At 49.4% G+C, this 18986-nt stretch overlaps 1 pseudogene; it reads right to left on the reverse strand.

Moving 5' to 3' along the window:
- Positions 1–701: 701 nt before the first annotated feature.
- LOC134483946 (double homeobox protein A-like) lies at positions 702–1189 on the reverse strand (annotated as a pseudogene).
- Between the last annotated feature and the right edge of the window lie 17797 nt (positions 1190–18986).

Genomic DNA, 18986 nt, shown 5'->3' on the forward strand with positions numbered 1-18986 from the left:
AACTTCCAGGCTGGGACTCAGAGAATATCCAGCAGAGCCTCATATTCTTCTAGAGAGAGAGTCAGCTCAGGTGTTGCATCCATTTGCTGCCCTGCACCTTCCAGATATACAGAGCCTGGGGAGTGTGTCTCCACTCGAACTTCCATCAGCAGTTGATCCAGGAAGAGTTCCTGGGGGCCCGTGTTGCATCCCTGAGTGAGAGCCTGTTCTTGTCCTTGTCCTTCAGGCTGTGCCCATTGTGGTAGCTGAGGTTCTCTGGAGAAATTGGTTGGGTCGCTATAACTCGAGGATTCCTTGGAAACACAGTCCGTGGCAGCCAGTTGCAAGATGGTTTCATGCACAAACTCGTGCTCCTTGCCACAAGAATTTCCATCCAGATCCACAGGGAATGGCCTGCCACCCTCCACTTGGTCTTCTTCCAGCAGTTAATCAAGGAGGAGTTCCAGAGGTCCTGCCTCGTATGCTTGAGTCGCTGTCTGTGATTGGCCTCGTTCTTCGGGCAGTGCCATTTGGGGTTGCTGGGACCTTTTGTGGAAGTGGGGCTGGTCGCTGGAATTCGAGTTCTCCATGCCCACACCTCCTGAGATAGCCACCGATAACAGGTTGTCCTGTGCTGCTTCATCCCTGCCACTGAGACCTCCAGTTGCCACATCCTGCACTTGTGAAGCAGGCACATCTTGATCTGGAGCGCGGGCTTGCCGCGCTCTTCTGTTCTGAAATCATATGTGGATCGTGTCCTCAGACAAACCTGTACTCTGGCCCAGCTGCTCCCTGGTAGCAAACCCTGGCAACGGATTCCTCTCAAAGGCTTGCACTAGGATACTGCGCTGGTGCAAGGTGAGTCGAGTGCGAGGCCTTCTGCTGTCCGAGGGCATGCTGCTACCTTGTGACCTGGAGCCAAACCCTTCCTCGAGCTGTTGGGAGGCTAGGGTAATGGAGCCTCTGCTGGACCGCTTTGGGCCGTGCCTCACCTCTCCAGTGCGACTCCTTCGGTTCTGAAACCACACTCGAATGCGGGAGGAAGGGAGCTGTATTTGCCTGGCCAGTTCCTGCCTGTCCCAGAGCTCGGGTATTGGTTCTTGCTGAAAGCTGATAACAGGGCCTTCTTTTGCCAGGCCTGCCAAACCGTCTTCCTGCGCCGGGATTCCCGCAGCATACAGCTGTTATCCACATTGCTTCCAGCTTCCATGCTCCTAAGGATTCGATGCCAGGAGACCTAAAGCTGGAGAATGTAGTCAGGACCGCTCCAGAGCAAGCACAAGCTTCAGCAAATGCCAGCCGTAGGGCTGGGACCCCTGCCCTTAAATACCTTTGCCTCTGCTCCTGGAGCTCCGCCCACTCGAAAGGAGCCGTGGGCTTCAGTCGTACTCCAGACCCTTGAATCAAGGTCATGCCACTATGCTTTACACCAGCCACGGCTCACACCTGAGAACAGGAGACCCGGAACAAGACCTCAAGAAACCTATCAGACTCAGCAAAGTCTCTCCCAAAGTCTCGCAGTCCCTTACGTGCCATTCTGGACACAGAACAAGGAAGCCAAAAAATGTCCTAGGAATCAACCATCCAACAGACAGATAGTCCAAGGAGGGAGCAACAAAGGTCCTTCCTGGCTATGGGCAGAGTATCCAGGAAATCGTGGAGGTGGTAAGCAGGCTTCAGAAGAGTAAGGCAGAGTGGAGTGTGCCTAGGTGGTATCACTAGCCAAGTGGAATCCGTGCTGATCTCATCCCATCTGGATCCACACAGGTTGGAAAGAGAAGACCCCCCAACTGAGGATAACAACCACTTGTCCTGAGACCCAAGGACATCACTTCCAGGGGTCATGCAAGTCATGGCACGTCTTTCCTTCTTGTAGGGCTAGGTGGTAGTTGGGAGCAACAGAACTCTATTAAACCGAGATAAGAGAATAGCACGTGCAGAATGAAAGTCTTTTACACAGGCAAATAGCCAAAAACCACAATAGTTCATGTAGAGATTCGGGAATGCCCATTCATGCATTTAAGTCAGAACAGTTGGGCCAGATTTTCAGGAATTCACACAATTAACATGTTCCATGCAAACACAGGCACAAACACACACACACACACAGACACATACAAATAACACAAATAGAAATAGCACACACACAAAAAAGCACACACACACGCACACACAAACACACACATACACACACAAATAACACAAATACAAATAACACACACAACACAAGCACACACAAACACAGACACTCACACGCATATGCAAACACACACACACATATAACACGAATACAAAAAACACACACACATACACACACACACACACACACACATACACACACACAAGCATACACAAAAACTCGGCCAGCAAGTCTGATATGTGAATGTGGAACAAAAGCCCCAAAACTTGTGCTGAAAGAACTGTAAAAGCCCTATGCTCCTTGAGGCAATGTTCCTGCATGCACCCAAGGCCAACTGCCTACCTCTAGGCAATTGCAGTCTTCAGGTGGGTTCAGAGGGACCTCACATTAGGGAATGCAGGGCCATGCTAGGCTTGGGAAACTCAAGGTTAAAAGACGGATACGGGAGAGTGTGGGAAACACCTCACTGTGGGAGGAGGAAGGTACTCGGCTTGTCTGATTGAGTCAGTGTCAATCCTGGAATGAATTGTTCACGATACTTTGGTTGCACTCCATTTTCAGGATGATGTTTATTTACAGTTTTGTGGCCTTACACACATTCTTCTTTAAGTTTACATTTCCCCCGCTTGTTTGCTATGGCAAACACTGCCATGTCTGCATTGAACACTGATCAGCTTTCCTTGTTATTTCCGTTTCAGACCTCTCATCCCGCCTCACTGCCTTCCAAAGTCTTACCACCCTTTGAATTGGAAAGCTCATTCCTAAACCAAACAGCCTATTCAACCACCCATACAAACACACAAGCAAACAAGCAAGCAAACAAAAAAACAAACAATGCAAATCTTTATTGAATACAATGGGAGGTAGAACAGAACAAGTCAAAACAAAACAAAAGTAAACTAAACAAATGTGCTAGGAGTACATATAGAATGGGTGGTTTGTTAGTCATCTCACATCTAAGCATAAGGCATTGGTAAGAAGAGCAGCAGATCTTAGTCCCAAGGAAGAAGTCTTCATAACTCTTTCCTGGTTTAGTGTCCTGAGATGTGTAGCCTATACCTGGTCACCCATGAGATTTCCTGGAGTCTGATGGAGCCAGTCCAATTGTGTGTTCTGTCAGTTGGGCTTTTCATTAGGCCTCCTTGTTGTTTTAGGAGTCCCTGGTGATCTTGCCCTCTGCCCTTCAAGCAGAATCCCATTCTGAGAGCCCATTTCCTCGTCTCAGGGCCCTCAGGTAGGCACTCCATATGGAAAACCCACGTGCATTTCCTCCTTCTAGTAAGCAAGATGCTTTGCATCGAAATCAGCCACTGTAATAGGGGTTTTGATGCATATACTTTTGGGGCTGTCTACATTCTCAAGTGTGGATTGCGGGTGTCTTCTGGATAGGAGCTACCAGGCTGGGACTCAGAGAATATCCAGCAGAGCCTCATATTCTTCTTGAGAGAGAGGCAGCTCAGGTGTTGCATCCATTTACTGCCCTGCACCTTAAAGATGTACAGGGCCTGGTGAGTGCGTCTCCACATGAACTTCCATCAGCAGTTGATCCAGGAAGAGTTCCAGGGGGCCCGTGTTGCATCCCTGAGTGAGAGCCTGTTCTTGGCCTTGTCCTTCAGGCTGTACCCATTGTGGTAGCTGAGACTCTCTGGAGAAATTGGTTGGGTCGCTATAACTCGAGGATTCCTTGGAAACACAGTCCGTGACAGCCAGTTGCAAGATGGTTTCCTGGTCATCCTTGTGCTCCTTGCCACCAGAATTTCCATCCAGATCCACAGGGAATGGCCAGTCACCCTCCACTTGGTCTTCTTCCAGCAGTTCATCAAGGAGGATTTTTAGAGGTCCTGCCTCGTATGCTTGAGTCGCTGTCTGTGATATGCCACTTGGGGTTGCTGGGACTCTTTGTGGAAGTGGGGCTGGTCGCTGGAGCTCGAGTTCTCCATGCCCACACCTCCTGCAGCAGCCATCGGTAACAGGTTGTCCTGTGCTGCCTCATGCCCGCCAGTGAGGTCTCCAGTTGCCACATCCTGCACTTGTGAAGCAGGCACATCTTGATCTGGAGCGCGGGCTTGCCGCGCTCTTCTGTTCTGACACCATATGTGGATCGTGTCCTCAGACAAACCTGTCCTCTGGCCCAGCTGCTCCCTGGTAGCAAAGCCTGACAACGGGTTCCTCACAAAGCCTTGCAGTAGGATCCTGTGCTTTTGCAAGGTGAGTCTAGTGCGAGGCTTTCTGCTGTCCGAGGGCATGCTGCTACCTTGTGACCTGGAACCAAACCCTTCCTCGAGCTGTTGGGAGGCGAGCAGAATGGAGCCTCTGCAGGACCACTTTGGGCCGTGCCTCACCTCTCCAGTGCGACTTCTTCGGCTCTGAAACCACACTCGGATGCGGGACGCAGGGCGCTTTATTTGCCTGGCCATTTCCTGCCTGTCCCAGAAGCTCGGGTATTGGTTCTTGCTGAAAGCTGATAGCAGGGCCTTCTTTTGCTAGGCCTGCCAAACCGTCTTCCTGTGCCGGGATTCCCGTAGCACACAGCTGCTCTACACATTGCTTCCAGCTTCCATGCTCCTAAGGATTCGATGCCAGGCGTCCTCAAGCTGGAGAATATAGTCAGGACCTCTAAAGAGCAAGCGCAAGCTTCAGCAAATGCCAGCCGTAGGGCTGGGACCCCTGCCCTTAAATACCTTTGCCTCTGCTCTCGGAGCTCCACCCACTCGAAAGGAGCCTTGGGCTACAGTCCTCCTCCAGATCCTTGAATCAAGGTCATGCCACCACACTTTATACCTGCCACGCCTCCCACCTGAGAACAGGAGACCCGGAACAAGACCTCAAGAAACCTATCAGACTCAGCAAAATCTCTCCCAGAGTCTCGCAGTCCCTTGCATGCCATTCTGGACACAGAACAAGGAAGCACAAAAAATGTCCTAGGAATCAAGAATCCAGCAGACAGATAGTCCAAGGTGGGAGCACCATAGTTCCTTCCTGGATTTGGGCCGAGTATTCAGGAAATCGTGGAGGTGGTAAGCAGGCTTCAGAAGAGGAAGGCAGAGTGGAGTGTGCCTTAGGTGATATCACTAGCCAAGTGGAATTCGTGCTGATCTCATCCCATCTGGATCCACACAGGTTGGAAAGAGAAGACCCCCCAACTGAGGATAACAACCACTAGTCCTGAGACCCAAGGACATCACTTCCAGGGGTCATGCAAGTCATGGCACTTCTTTCCTTCTTGTAGGGCTAGGTGGTATTTGGGAGCAACAGAACTCTATTAAACCGAGATAAGAGAATAGCACATGCAGAATGAAAGTCTTTTACACAGGCAAATAGCCAAAAACCATAATAGTTCATGTAGAGATTCGGGAATGCCCATTCATGCATTTAAGTCAGAACAGTTGGGCCAGATTTTCAGGAATTCTCACCATTAACATGTTACATGCAAACACAGGCGCAAACACACACACACACACACACATGCACACACACACAGGCAAATACACACACATACACATACAAATAACACAAAGAGAAATACCACACACACAACAAAGCACACACACACGCACACACAAACACACACAGGCACACACAAACACACACACGTACACACACACAAATAACACAAATACAAATAACACACACACAACACAAGCACACACACAGACACTCACACACGCACATGAAAACACACACCACACATATAACAAAAATACAAATAACACACACACACACACACACACGTACACACACACACAAGCATACACAAAAACCTGGCCAGCAATTCTGACGTGTGAATGTGGAACAAAAGACAGAAAACTTGTGCTGAAAGAACTGTATAAGCCCTATGCTCCTTGAGGAAATGTGCCTGCATGCACCCGAGGCCTACTGCCTACCTCTAGGCAATTGCAGTCTTCAGGTGGGTTCAGAGGGACATCATATTAGGGAATGCAGGGCTGTGCTAGGCTTGGGAAACTCAAGGTTAAAAGACAGATACAAGAGAGTGTGTGAAACACCTCACTTCGGGAGGAGGAAGGTATTCGGCTTGTCTGATTGAATCATTGGCAATCCTGGAAAGAATTGTTCACGATACTTGGGTTCCACTCCATTTCCAGGATGATGTTTATTTACACTTTTGTGGCCTTACACACATTCTTCCTTAAGTTGACATTTTCCCCGCTTGTTTGCTTTAGCAAACTCTGCCATGTCTGCATTGAACACTGATCAGCTTTCCTTGTTATTTCCCTTTCAGTCCTTCATCCCACCTCACTGTCTTCCAAAGTCTTACCACCCTTTGAATTGGAAAGCACATGCCTAAAATAAACAGCCTATTCAATCACCCATACAAACACACAAGCAAACAAGCAAGCAAGCAAACACAAAAAATGCAAATCTTTATTGAATACAATGGGAGGTAGAACAGAGCAAGACAAAACAAAACAAAAGTAAACAAAACAAATGTGCTATGATACATATAGAAAGGGTGGTTTGTTAGTCATCTCACAGCTAAGCATAAAGCATTGGTAAAAGAGCAGCAGTTCTTAGTCCCAAGGAAGAAGTCTTCATAACTCCTTCCTGGTTTAGTGTCCTGAGGTGTGTTTATCCTATACCTGGTGACCCATGAGATTTCCTGGAGTCTGATGGAGCCAGTCCAATGGTGTGTTCTGTCAGTTGGGCTTTTCATTAGGTCTCTTTGTTGTTTTTGGATTCCCTGTGATCTTGCCCTCTGCCCCTTCAGCAGAATCCCATTCTGAGAGCCCATTTCCTCGTCTCAGGGCCCTCAGGTAGGCACTCCACATGGAAAACCCACGTGCATTTCCTCCTTCTAAAAGAAAGATGCTTTGCATCGAAATCAGCCACTGTAATAGGGTTTTGATGCATATACTTTTTGGGCTGTCTACATTCTCAAGTGTGGATTGCGGGTGTCTTCTGGATAGGAGCTTCCAGGCTGGGACTCAGAGAATATCCAGCAGAGCCTCATATTCTTCTTGAGAGAGAGGCAGCTCAGGTGTTGCATCCATTTGCTGCCCTCCACCTTCCAGATGTACAAGGCCTGGGGAGAGCGTCTCCACTCGAACTTCCATCAGCAGTTGATCCAGGAAGAGTTCCAGGGGGCCCGTGTTGCATCCCTGAGTGAGAGCCTGTTCTTGGCCTTGTCCTTCAGGCTGTGCCCATTGTGGTAGCTGAGACTCTCTGAAGAAATTGGTTGGGTCGCTATAACTCGAGGATTCCTTGGAAACACAGTCCGTGACAGCCAGTTGCAAGATGGTTTCCTGGACACCCTCGTGCTCCTTGCTACCAGAATTTCCATCAAGATCCACAGGGAGTGGCCTGTCACCCTCCACTTGGTCTTATTCTAGCAGTTCATCAAAGAGGAGTTCCGAGGTCCTGCCTCGTATGCTTGAGTCGCTGTATGTGATGTGCCACTTGGGGTTGCTGGGACTCTTTGTGGGTGTGGCGGGTCGCTGGAGCTCGAGTTCTCCATGCCCACACCTCCTGCAGCAGTCATCGGTAACAGGTTGTCTGTGATGCCTCATCCCTGCCACTGAGACCTCCAGTTGCCACATCCTGCACTGTGAAGCAGGCACATCTTGATGTGGAGCGCGGGCTTGCCGCGCTCTTCTTTTCTGAAACCATATGTGGATCGTGTGCTCAGAAAAACCTGTCCTCTGGCCCAGCTGCTCCCTGGTTGCAAAGCCTGGCAACGGGTTCCTCACAAAGCCTTGCACTAGGATCCTGCGCTGTTGCAAGGTGCGTCGAGTGCAAGGCCTTCTGCTGTCCGAGGGCATGCTGCTACCTTGTGACCTGGAGCCAAACCCTTCCTTGAGCTGTTGGGAGGCTAGCGGAATGGAGCTTCTGCTGGACCGCTTTGGGCCGTGCCCCACCTCTCCAGTGCGTCTTCTTAGGTTCTGAAACCGCACTCGGATGCGGGACGCAGGGAGCTGTATTTGCCTGGCCAGTTCCTGCCTGTCCCAGAAGCTCGGGTATTGTTTCTTGCTGAAAGCTGATAGCACGGCCTTCTTTTCCAAGGCCTACCAAACCGTCTTTCTGCGCCGGGATTCCCGCAGCACACAGCTGCTCTCCACATTGCTTCCAGCTTCCATGCTCCTAAAGATTCGATGCCCGGAGTCCTCAAGCTGGAGAATGTTGTCAGGACCGCTCCAGAGCAAGCACAAGCTTCAGCAAATGCCAGCCGTAGGACTTGGACCCCTGCCCTTAAATACATTTGCCTCTGCTCACAGAGCTCCGCACACTCGAAAGGAGCCGTGGGCTACAGTCGTACTCCAGACCCTTGAATCAAGGTCATGCCACGACGCTTTACACCTGCCACGCCTCCCACCTGAGAACAGGAGACCCGGAACAAGACCTCAAGAAACCTATCAGACTCAGCAAAGTCTCTCCCAAAGTCTCGCAGTCCCTTACATGCCATTCTGGACACAGAGCAAGGAAGCACAAAAAATGTCCTAGGAATCAACCATCCAGCAGACAGATAGTCCAAGGAGGGAGCAACAAAGGTCCTTCCTGGATTTGGGCAGAGTATCCAGGAAATCGTGGAGGTGGTTAGCAGGCTTCAGAAGAGTAAGGCAGAGTGGAGTGTGCCTAGGTGGTATCACTAGCCAAGTGGAATCCGTGCTGATCTCATCCCATCTGGATCCACACAGGTTAGAAAGAGAAGACCCCCCAACTGAGGATAACAACCACTTGTCCTGAGACCCAAGCACATCACTTCCAGGGGTCATGCAAGTCATGGCACTTCTTTCCTTCTTGTAGGGCTAGGTGGTAGTTGGGAGCAACAGAACTCTATTAAACCGAGATAAGAGAATAGCGCATGCAGAATGAAAGTCTTTTACACAGGCAAATAGCCAAAAACCACACTAGTTCATGTAGAGATTCGGGAATGCCCATTCATGCATTTAAGTAAGAACAGTTGGGCCAGATTTTCAGGAATTCTCACAATTAACATGTTCCATGCAAACACAGGCACAAACACAAACACACACACAGACACACACACACACACACACACACGCAAATACACACACATACACATACAAATAACACAAATAGAAATAGCACACACACCACAAAGCACACACACATGCACACACAAACACACACACATACACACACAAATAACACAAATAAAAATAACACACAAAACACAAGCACACACACACAGAAACTCACACGCATATGCAAACACACACACATATAACACGAATACAAATAACACACACACATACACACACACACGCACACACACACACACACACATACACACACACAAGCATACACAAAAACCCGGCCAGCAAGTGTGATATGTGAATGTGGAACAAAAGACCCAAAACTTGTGCTGAAAGAACTGTATAAGCCCTATGCTCCTTGAGGCAATGTTCCAGCATGCACCCAAGGCCAACTGCCTACCTCTAGGCAATTGCAGTCTTCATGTGGGTTCAGAGGGACCTCACATTAGGGAATGCAGGGCCATGCTAGGCTTGGGAAACTCAAGGTTAAAAGACGGATACGGGAGAGTGTGGGAAACACCTCACTGTGGGAGGAGGAAGGTATTCGGCTTGTCTGATTGAGTCAGTGTCAATCCTGGAATGAATTGTTCACGATACTTTGGTTGCACTCCATTTCAAGGATGATGTTTATTTACAGTTTTGTGGCCTTACACACATTCTTCTTTAAGTTGACATTTTCCCCCCTTGTTTGCTATGGCAAACACTGCCATGTCTGCATTGAACACTGATCAGCTTTCCTTGTTATTTCCCTTTCAGACCTCTCATCCCAACTCACCGCCTTCCATAGTCTTACCACCCTTTGAATTGGAAAGCACATTCCTAAACCAAACAGCCTATTCAACCACCCATACAAACACACAAGCAAACAAGCAAGCACGCAAACAAACAAACAAACAATGCAAATATTTATTGAATACAATGGGAAGTAGAACAGAGCAAGACATAACTAAACAAAAGTAAACTAAAGAAATGTGCTAGGAGTACATAGAGAATCGGTGGTATGTTAGTCATCTCACAGCTAAGCATAAGGCATTGGTAGGAAGAGCAGCAGTTCTTAGTCCCAAGAAAGAAGTCTTCATAACTCCTTCCTGGTTTAGTGTTCTGAGATGAGTAGCCTATACCTGGTGACCCGTGAGATTTCCTGGAATCGGATGGAGCCAGTCCAATGTTGTGTTCTGTCAGTTGGGCTTTTCATTAGGCCTCCTTGTTGTTTTAGGAGTCCCTGGTGATCTTGCCCTCTGCCCCTTCAGCAGAATCCCATTCTGAGAGCCCATTTCCTCATCTCAGGGCCCTCAGGTAGGCACTCCACATGGAAAACCCACATGCATTTCCTCCTTCTACTAAGCAAGATGCTTTGCATCGAAATCAGCCACTGTAATAGGGGTTTTGATGCATATACTTTTTGGGCTGTCTACATTCTCAAGTGTGGATTGCGGGTGTCTTCTGGATAGGAGCTACCAGGCTGGGACTCAGAGAATATGCAGCAGAGCCTCATATACTTCTTGAGAGAGAGGCAGCTCAGGTTTGCATCCATTTGCTGCCCTGCACCTTCCAGTAGTACAGGGCTAGGGGAGTGCGTCTCCACTCGAACTTCCATCAGCAGTTGATCCAGGAAGAGTTCCAGGGGGCCTGTGTTGCATCCCTGAGTGAGAGCCTGTTCTTGGCCTTGTCCTTCAGGCTGTGCCCATTTTGGTAGCTGAGACACTCTGGAGAAATTGGTTGGGTCGCTATAACTCGAGGATTCCTTGGAAACACAGTCCATGGCAGCCAGTTGCAAGATGGTTTCCTGGATACCCTCGTACTCCTTGCTACCAGAATTTCCATCCAGATCCACAGGGAATGGCCTGTCACCCTCCACTTGGTCTTCTTCCAGCAGTTCATCAAGGAGGAGTTCCAAAGATCCTGCCTCGTATGCTTGAGTCGCTGTCTGTGATTGGCCTCGTCCTTCGGGCAGTACCACTTGGGGTTGCTGGGACTCTTTGTGGAAGTGGGGCTGGTCGCTGGAGCTCGAGTTCTCCATGCCAACACCTCCTGCAGCAGCCATCGGTAACAGGTTGTCCTGTGCTGCCTCATCCCTGCCACTGAGACCTCCAGTTGCCACATCCTGCACTTGTGAAACAGGAACATCTTGATATGGAGCGCGGGCTTGCCGTGCTCTTCTGTTCTGAAACCATATGTGCATCGTGTCCTCAGACAAACCTTTCCTCTGGCCCAGCTGCTCCCTGGTAGCAAAGCCTGGCAACGGGTTGCTCTCAAAGGCTTGCACTAGGATCCTGCACTGTTGCAAGGTGAGTCGAGTGTGAGGCCTCCTGCTATCCGAGGGCATGCTGCTACCTTGTGACCTGGAGCCAAACCCTTCCTCGAGCTGTTGGGAGGCTAGCGGAATGGAGCCTCTGCTGGACCGCTTTGGGCCGTGCCTCACCTCTCCAGTGCGACTTCTTCGGTTCTGAAACCACACTCGGATGTGGGACGCAGGGAGCTGTATTTGCCTGGCCAGTTCCTGCCTGTCCCAGAAGCTCGGGTATTGGTTCTTGCTGAAAGCTAATAACAGGGCCTTCTTTTGCCAGGCCTGCCAAACCGTCTTTCTGCGCCGGGATTCCCGCAGCACACAGCTGCTCTCCACAATGCTTCCAGCTTCCATGCTCCTAAGTATTCGATGCCAGGAGTCCTCACGCTGGAGAATGTAGTCAGCACCGCTCCAGAGCAAGCACAAGCTTCAACAAATGCCAGCCGTAGGGCTGGGACCCCTGCCCTTAAATACCTTTGCCTCTGCTCCCGGAGCTCAGCCCACTCGAAAGGAGCCGTGGGCTTCAGTCGTACTCCAGACCCTTGAATCAAGGTCATGCCACAACGCTTTACACCTGCCACGGCTCACACCTGAGAACAGGAGACCCGGAACAAGACCTCAAGAAACAAATCAGACTCAGCAAAGTATCTCCCAAAGTCTCGCAGTCCCTTGCATGCCATTCTGGACACAGAACAAGGAAGCACAAAAAATGTCCTAGGAATCAACCATCCAGCAGACAGATCGTCCAAGGAGGGAGCACCATAGATCCTTCCTGGCTTTGGGCAGAGTATCCAGGAAATCCTGGAGGTGGTTAGCAGGCTTCAGAAGAGGAAGGCAGAGTGGAGTGTGCCTTAGGTGGTATCACTAGCCAAGTGGAATCCGTGCTGATCTCATCCCATCTGGATCCACACAGGGTGGAAAGAGAAGACCCCCCAACTGAGGATCCCAACCACTTGTCCTGAGACCCAAGGACATCACTTCCAGGAGTCATGCAAGTCATGGCACTTCTTTCATGCTTGTAGGGCTAGCTGGTAGTTGGGAGCAACAGAACTCTATTAAACCGAGGGAAGAATATAGCACATGCCGAAAGAAAGTCTTTTACACAGGCAAATAGCCCAAAAACCACAATAGTTCATGTAGAGATTTTTGAATGCACATTCATGCATTTCCTGTCAGAACAGTTCAGCCAGATTTTCAGGAATTCTCACAATTAACATGGTCCATGCAAAAACAGGCACAAACACACACAGACACACAGACACACACACACACACACACGCAAACACACACACATACCCATACAAATAACACAAATAGAAATACCACACACACTACAAAGCACACACACAGACACACACAAACATACACACATACACACACAAATAACACAAATACAAATAACACACACAACACAAGCACACACACACAGGCACTCACACACGAACATGCAAACACACACACATATAACACGAATACAAATAACACACACACATACACACACACACACAAACACACGAACTAACACATACACACACACTAACACATACACACACAGAAGCATACACAAAAACCCGGCCAGCAAGTCTGACCTGTGAATGTGGAACAAAAGACCGAAAACCTGTGTTGAAAGAATTGTATAAGCCCTATGCTCCTTGAGGAAATGTGGCTGCATGCACCCAAGGCCAACTGCCTACCTCTAGGCAATTGCAGTCTTCAGGTGGGTGCAGAGGGACCTCACATTCGGGAATGCAGGGCCGTGCTAGGCTTGGGAAACTCAAGGTTAAAAGACGGATACGGGAGATTGTGGGAAACACCACACTGTGGGAGGAGGAAGGTATTCGGCTTGTCTGATTGAATCAGTGTCAATCCTGGAATGAATTGTTCACGATACTTTGGTTGCACTCCATTTCCAGGATGATGTTTATTTACAGTTTTGTGGCCTTACACACATTCTTCTTTAAGTTGACATTTTCCCCGCTTGTTTGCTTTAGCAAACACTGCCATGTCTGCATTGAACACTGATCAGCTTTCCTTGTTATTTCCCTTTCAGACCTCTTATCCCGCCTCACTGCCTTCCAAAGTCTTACCACCCTTTCAATTGGAAAGCTCATGCCTAAACCAAACAGCCTTTCAACCACCCATACAAACACCCACCAAACAAGCAAGCAAGCAAACAAACCAACAATGCAAATCTTTATTGAATACAATGGTAAGTAGAACAGTGCAAGACAAAACAAAACAAAAGTAAACAAAACAAATGTGCCAGGAGTACATATAGAATGGGTGGATTGTTAGTCATCTCACAGCTAAGCATAAGGCATTGGTAAGAAGAGCAGCAGTTCTTAGTCCCAAGGAAGAAGTGTTCATAACTCCTTCCTGGTTTAGTGTCCTGAGATGTGTAGCCTATACCTGGTGACCCATGAGATTTCCTGGAGTCTGATGGAGCCAGTCCAATGTTGTGTTCTGTCAGTTGGGCTTTTCATTAGGCCTTCTTGTTGTTTTAGGAGTCCCTGGTGATCTTGCCCTCTGCCCCTTCAGCAGAATCCCATTCTGAGAGCCCATTTCCTCGTCTCAGGGCCCTCACTAAGGCACTCCACATGGAAAACCCACGTGCATTTCCTCCTTCTAGTAAGCAAGATGCTTTGCATCGAAATCAGCCACTGTAATAGGGGTTTTGATGCATTAACTTTTTGGGTGTCAACATTCTCAAGTGTGGATTGCAGGTGTCTTCTGGATAGGAACTTCCAGGCTGGGACTCAGAGAATATCCAGCAGAGCCTCAAATTCTTCTAGAGAGAGAGTCAGCTCAGGTGTTGCATCCATTTGCTGCCCTGCACCTTCCAGATATACAGAGCCTGGGGAGTGTGTCTCCACTCGAACTTCCATCAGCAGTTGATCCAGGAAGAGTTCCTGGGGGCCCGTGTTGCATCCCTGAGTGAGAGCCTGTTCTTGTCCTTGTCCTTCAGGCTGTGCCCATTGTGGTAGCTGAGGTTCTCTGGAGAAATTGGTAGGGTCGCTATAACTCGAGGATTCCTTGGAAACACAGTCCATGGCAGCCAGTTGCAAGATGGTTTCATGCACAAACTCGTGCTCCTTGCAACAAGAATTTCCATCCAGATCCACAGGGAATGGCCTGCCACCCTCCACTTGGTCTTCTTCCAGCAGTTAATCAAGGAGGAGTTCCAGAGGTCCTGCCTCGTATGCTTGAGTCGCTGTCTGTGATTGGCCTCGTTCTTCGGGCAGTGCCATTTGGGGTTGCTGGGACCTTTTGTGGAAGTGGGGCTGGTCGCTGGAATTCGAGTTCTCCATGCCCACACCTCCTGAGATAGCCATCGATAACAGGTTGTCCTGTGCTGCTTCATCCCTGCCACTGAGACCTCCAGTTGCCACATCCTGCACTTGTGAAGCAGGCACATCTTGATCTGGAGCGCGGGCTTGCCGCGCTCTTCTGTTCTGAAATCATATGTGGATCGTGTCCTCAGACAATCCTGTACTCTGGCCCAGCTGCTCCCTGGTAGCAAACCCTGGCAACGGATTCCTCTCAAAGGCTTGCACTAGGATACTGCGCTGGTGCAAGGTGAGTCGAGTGCGAGGCCTTCTGCTGTCCGAGGGCATGCTGCTACCTTGTGACCTGGAGCCAAACCCTTCCTCGAGCTGTTGGGAGGCTAGGGGAATGGAGCCTCTGCTGGACCGCTTTGGGCCGTGCCTCACCTCTCCAGTGCGACTCCTTCGGTTCTGAAACCACACTCGAATGCGGGAGGAAGGGAGCTGTATTTGCCTGGCCAGTTCCTGCCTGTCCCAGAGCTCGGGTATTGGTTCTTGCTGAAAGCTGATAACAGGGCCTTCTTTTGCCAGGCCTGCCAAACCGTCTTCCTGCGCCGGGATTCCCGCAGCATACAGCTGTTATCCACATTGCTTCCAGCTTCCATGCTCCTAAGGATTCGATGCCAGGAGACCTAAAGCTGGAGAATGTAGTCAGGACCGCTCCAGAGCAAGCACAAGCTTCAGCAAATGCCAGCTGTAGGGCTGGGACCCCTGCCCTTAAATACCTTTGCCTCTGCTCCTGGAGCTCCGCCCACTCGAAAGGAGCCGTAGGCTTCAGTCGTACTCCAGACCCTTGAATCAAGGTCATGCCACTATGCTTTACACCAGCCACGGCTCACACCTGAGAACAGGAGACCCGGAACAAGACCTCAAGAAACCTATCAGACTCAGCAAAGTCTCTCCCAAAGTCTCGCAGTCCCTTGCATGCCATTCTGGACACAGAACAAGGAAGCACAAAAAATGTCCTAGGAATCAACCATCCAGCAGACAGATCGTCCAAGGAGGGAGCACCATAGGTCCTTCCTGGCTTTGGGCAGAGTATCCAGGAAATCGTGGAGGTGGTAAGCAGGCTTCAGAAGAGGAAGGCAGAGTGGAGTGTGCCTTAGGTGGTATCACTAGCCAAGTGGAATCCGTGCTGATCTCATCCCATCTGGATCCACACAGGTTGGAAAGAGAAGACCCCCTAACTGAGGATCCCAACCACTTGTCCTGAGACCCAAGGACATCACTTCCAGGAGTCATGCAAGTCATGGCACTTCTTTCATGCTTGTAGGGCTAGCTGGTAGTTGGGAGCAACAGAACTCTATTAAACCGAGGGAAGAATATAGCACATGCAGAAAGAAAGTCTTTTACATAGGCAAATAGCCCAAAAACCACAATAGTTCATGTAGAGATTCGGGAACGCACATTCATGCATTTCCTGTCAGAAGAGTTGAGCCAGATTTTCAGGAATTCTCACAATTAACATGGTCCATGCAAAAACAGGCACAAACACACAGACACACAGACACACACACACACACACACACACACACACGCAAACACACACACATACCCATACAAATAACACAAATAGAAATACCACACACACAACAAAGCACACACACAGACACACACAAACATACACATATATACACAAATAACACAAATACAAATAACATACACAACACAAGCACACACACAGGCACTCACACACGAACATGCAAACACACACATATAACACGAATACAAATAACACACACATACAAACACACAAACAAACACACACACTAACACATACACACACAGAAGCATACACAAAAACCCGGCCAGCAAGTCTGACCTGTGAATGTGGAACAAAAGACCGAAAACCTGTGTTGAAAGAATTGTATAAGCCCTATGCTCCTTGAGGAAATGTGGCTGCATGCACCCAAGGCCAACTGCCTACCTCTAGGCAATTGCAGTCTTCAGGTGGGTGCAGAGGGACCTCACATTCGGGAATGCAGGGCCGTGCTAGGCTTGGGAAACTCAAGGTTAAAAGACGGATACGGGAGATTGTGGGAAACACCGCACTGTGGGAGGAGGAAGGTATTCGGCTTGTCTGATTGAATCAGTGTCAATCCTGGAATGAATTGTTCACGATACTTTGGTTGCACTCCATTTCCAGGATGATGTTTATTTACAGTTTTGTGGCCTTACACACATTCTTCTTTAAGTTGACATTTTCCCCGCTTGTTTGCTTTAGCAAACACTGCCATGTCTGCATTGAACACTGATCAGCTTTCCTTGTTATTTCCCTTTCAGACCGCTCATCCCGCCTCACTGCCTTCCAAAGTCTTACCACCCTTTCAATTGGAAAGCTCATGCCTAAACCAAACAGCCTTTCAACCACCCATACAAACACCCACCAAACAAGCAAGCAAGCAAACAAACCAACAATGCAAATCTTTATTGAATACAATGGTAAGTAGAACAGTGCAAGACAAAACAAAACAAAAGTAAACTAAACAAATGTGCCAGGAGTACATATAGAATGGGTGGATTGTTAGTCATCTCACAGCTAAGCATAAGGCATTGGTAAGAAGAGCAACAGTTCTTAGTCCCAAGGAAGAAGTGTTCATAACTCCTTCCTGGTTTAGTGTCCTGAGATGTGTAGCCTACCTGGTGACCCATGAGATTTCCTGGAATCTGATGGAGCCATTCCAATGTTGTGTTCTATCAGTTGGGCTTTTCATTAGGCCTCCTTGTTCTTTTAGGAGTCCCTGGTGATCTGCCCTCTGCCCCTTCAGCAGAAACCCATTCTGAGAGTCCATTTCCTCGTCTCAGGGCCCTCAGGTAGGCACTCCACATGGAAAACCCCCGTGCATTTCCTCCTTCTAGTAAGCAAGATGCTTTGCATCGAAATCAGCCACTGTCATAGGGGTTTTGATGCATTAACTTTTTGGGCTGTCAACATTCTCAAGTGTGGATTGCAGGTGTCTTCTGGATAGGAGCTTCCAGGCTGGGACTCAGAGAATATCCAGCAGAGCCTCATATTCTTCTTGAGAGAGAGGCAGCTCAGGTGTTGCATCCATTTGCTGCCCTTCATCTTCCAGATATACAGAGCCTGGGGAGTGCGTCTCCACTCGAACTTCCATCAGCAGTTGATCCAGGAAGAATTCCAGGACGCCCGTGTTGCATCCCTGAGTGAGAGCCTGTTCTTGGCCTTGTCCTTCAGGCTGTGCCCATTGTGGTAGCTGAGGCTCTCTGGAGAAACTGGTTGGGTCGCTATAACTCGAGGATTCCTTGGAAACACAGTCCGTGGCAGCCAGTTGCAAGATGGTTTCCTGGACAAACTCGTGCTCCTTGCCACCAGAATTTCCATCAAGATCCACAGGGAATGGCCTGCCACCCTCCACTTGGTCTTCTTCCAGCAGTTCATCAAGGAGGAGTTCCAGAGGTCCTGTCTCGTATGCTTGAGTGGCTGTCTGTGATTGGCCTCGTCCTTCGGGCAGTGCCATTTGGGGTTGCTGGGACTCTTTGTGGAAGTAGGGCTGGTCGCTGGAGCTCGAGTTCTCCATGCCCACACCTCCTGAGATAGCCATCGATAACAGGTTGTCCTGTGCTACTTCATCCCTGCCACTGAGACCTCCAGTTGCCACATCCTGCACTTGTGAATCAGGCACATCTTGATCTGGAGCGCGGGCTTGCCGCGCTCTTCTGTTCTGAAATCATATGTGGATCGTGTACTCAGACAAACCTGTCCTCTGGCCCAGCTGCTCCCTGGTAGGAAAGCCTGGCAACGGATTCCTCTCAAAGGCTTGCACTAGGATACTGCGCTGTTGCAAGGTGAGTCGAATGCGAGGCCTTCTGCTGTCCGAGGGCATGCTGCTACCTTGTGACCTGGAGCCAAACCCTTCCTCGAGCTGTTGGGAGGCTAGCGGAATGGAGCCTCTGCTGGACCGCTTTGGGCCGTGCCTCACCTCTCCAGTGCGACTCCTTCGGATCTGAAACCACTCTCGGATGCGGGACGAAGGGAGCTGTATTTGCCTGGCCAGTTCCTGCCTGTCCCAGAGCTCGGGTATTGGTTCTTGCCTAAAGCTGATAGCAGGGCCTTCTTTTGCCAGGCCTGCCAAACCGTCTTCCTGCGCCGGGATTCCCCCAGCATACAGCTGTTATCCACATTGCTTCCAGCTTCCATGCTCCTAAGGATTCGATGCCAGGAGACCTAAAGCTGGAGAATATAGTCAGGACCGCTCCAGATCAAGCGCAAGCTTCTGCAAATG

The sequence above is a fragment of the Rattus norvegicus genome, chromosome 20 (assembly GCF_036323735.1).
Source record: "Rattus norvegicus strain BN/NHsdMcwi chromosome 20, GRCr8, whole genome shotgun sequence".
Lineage (NCBI taxonomy): Eukaryota > Metazoa > Chordata > Mammalia > Rodentia > Muridae > Rattus > Rattus norvegicus.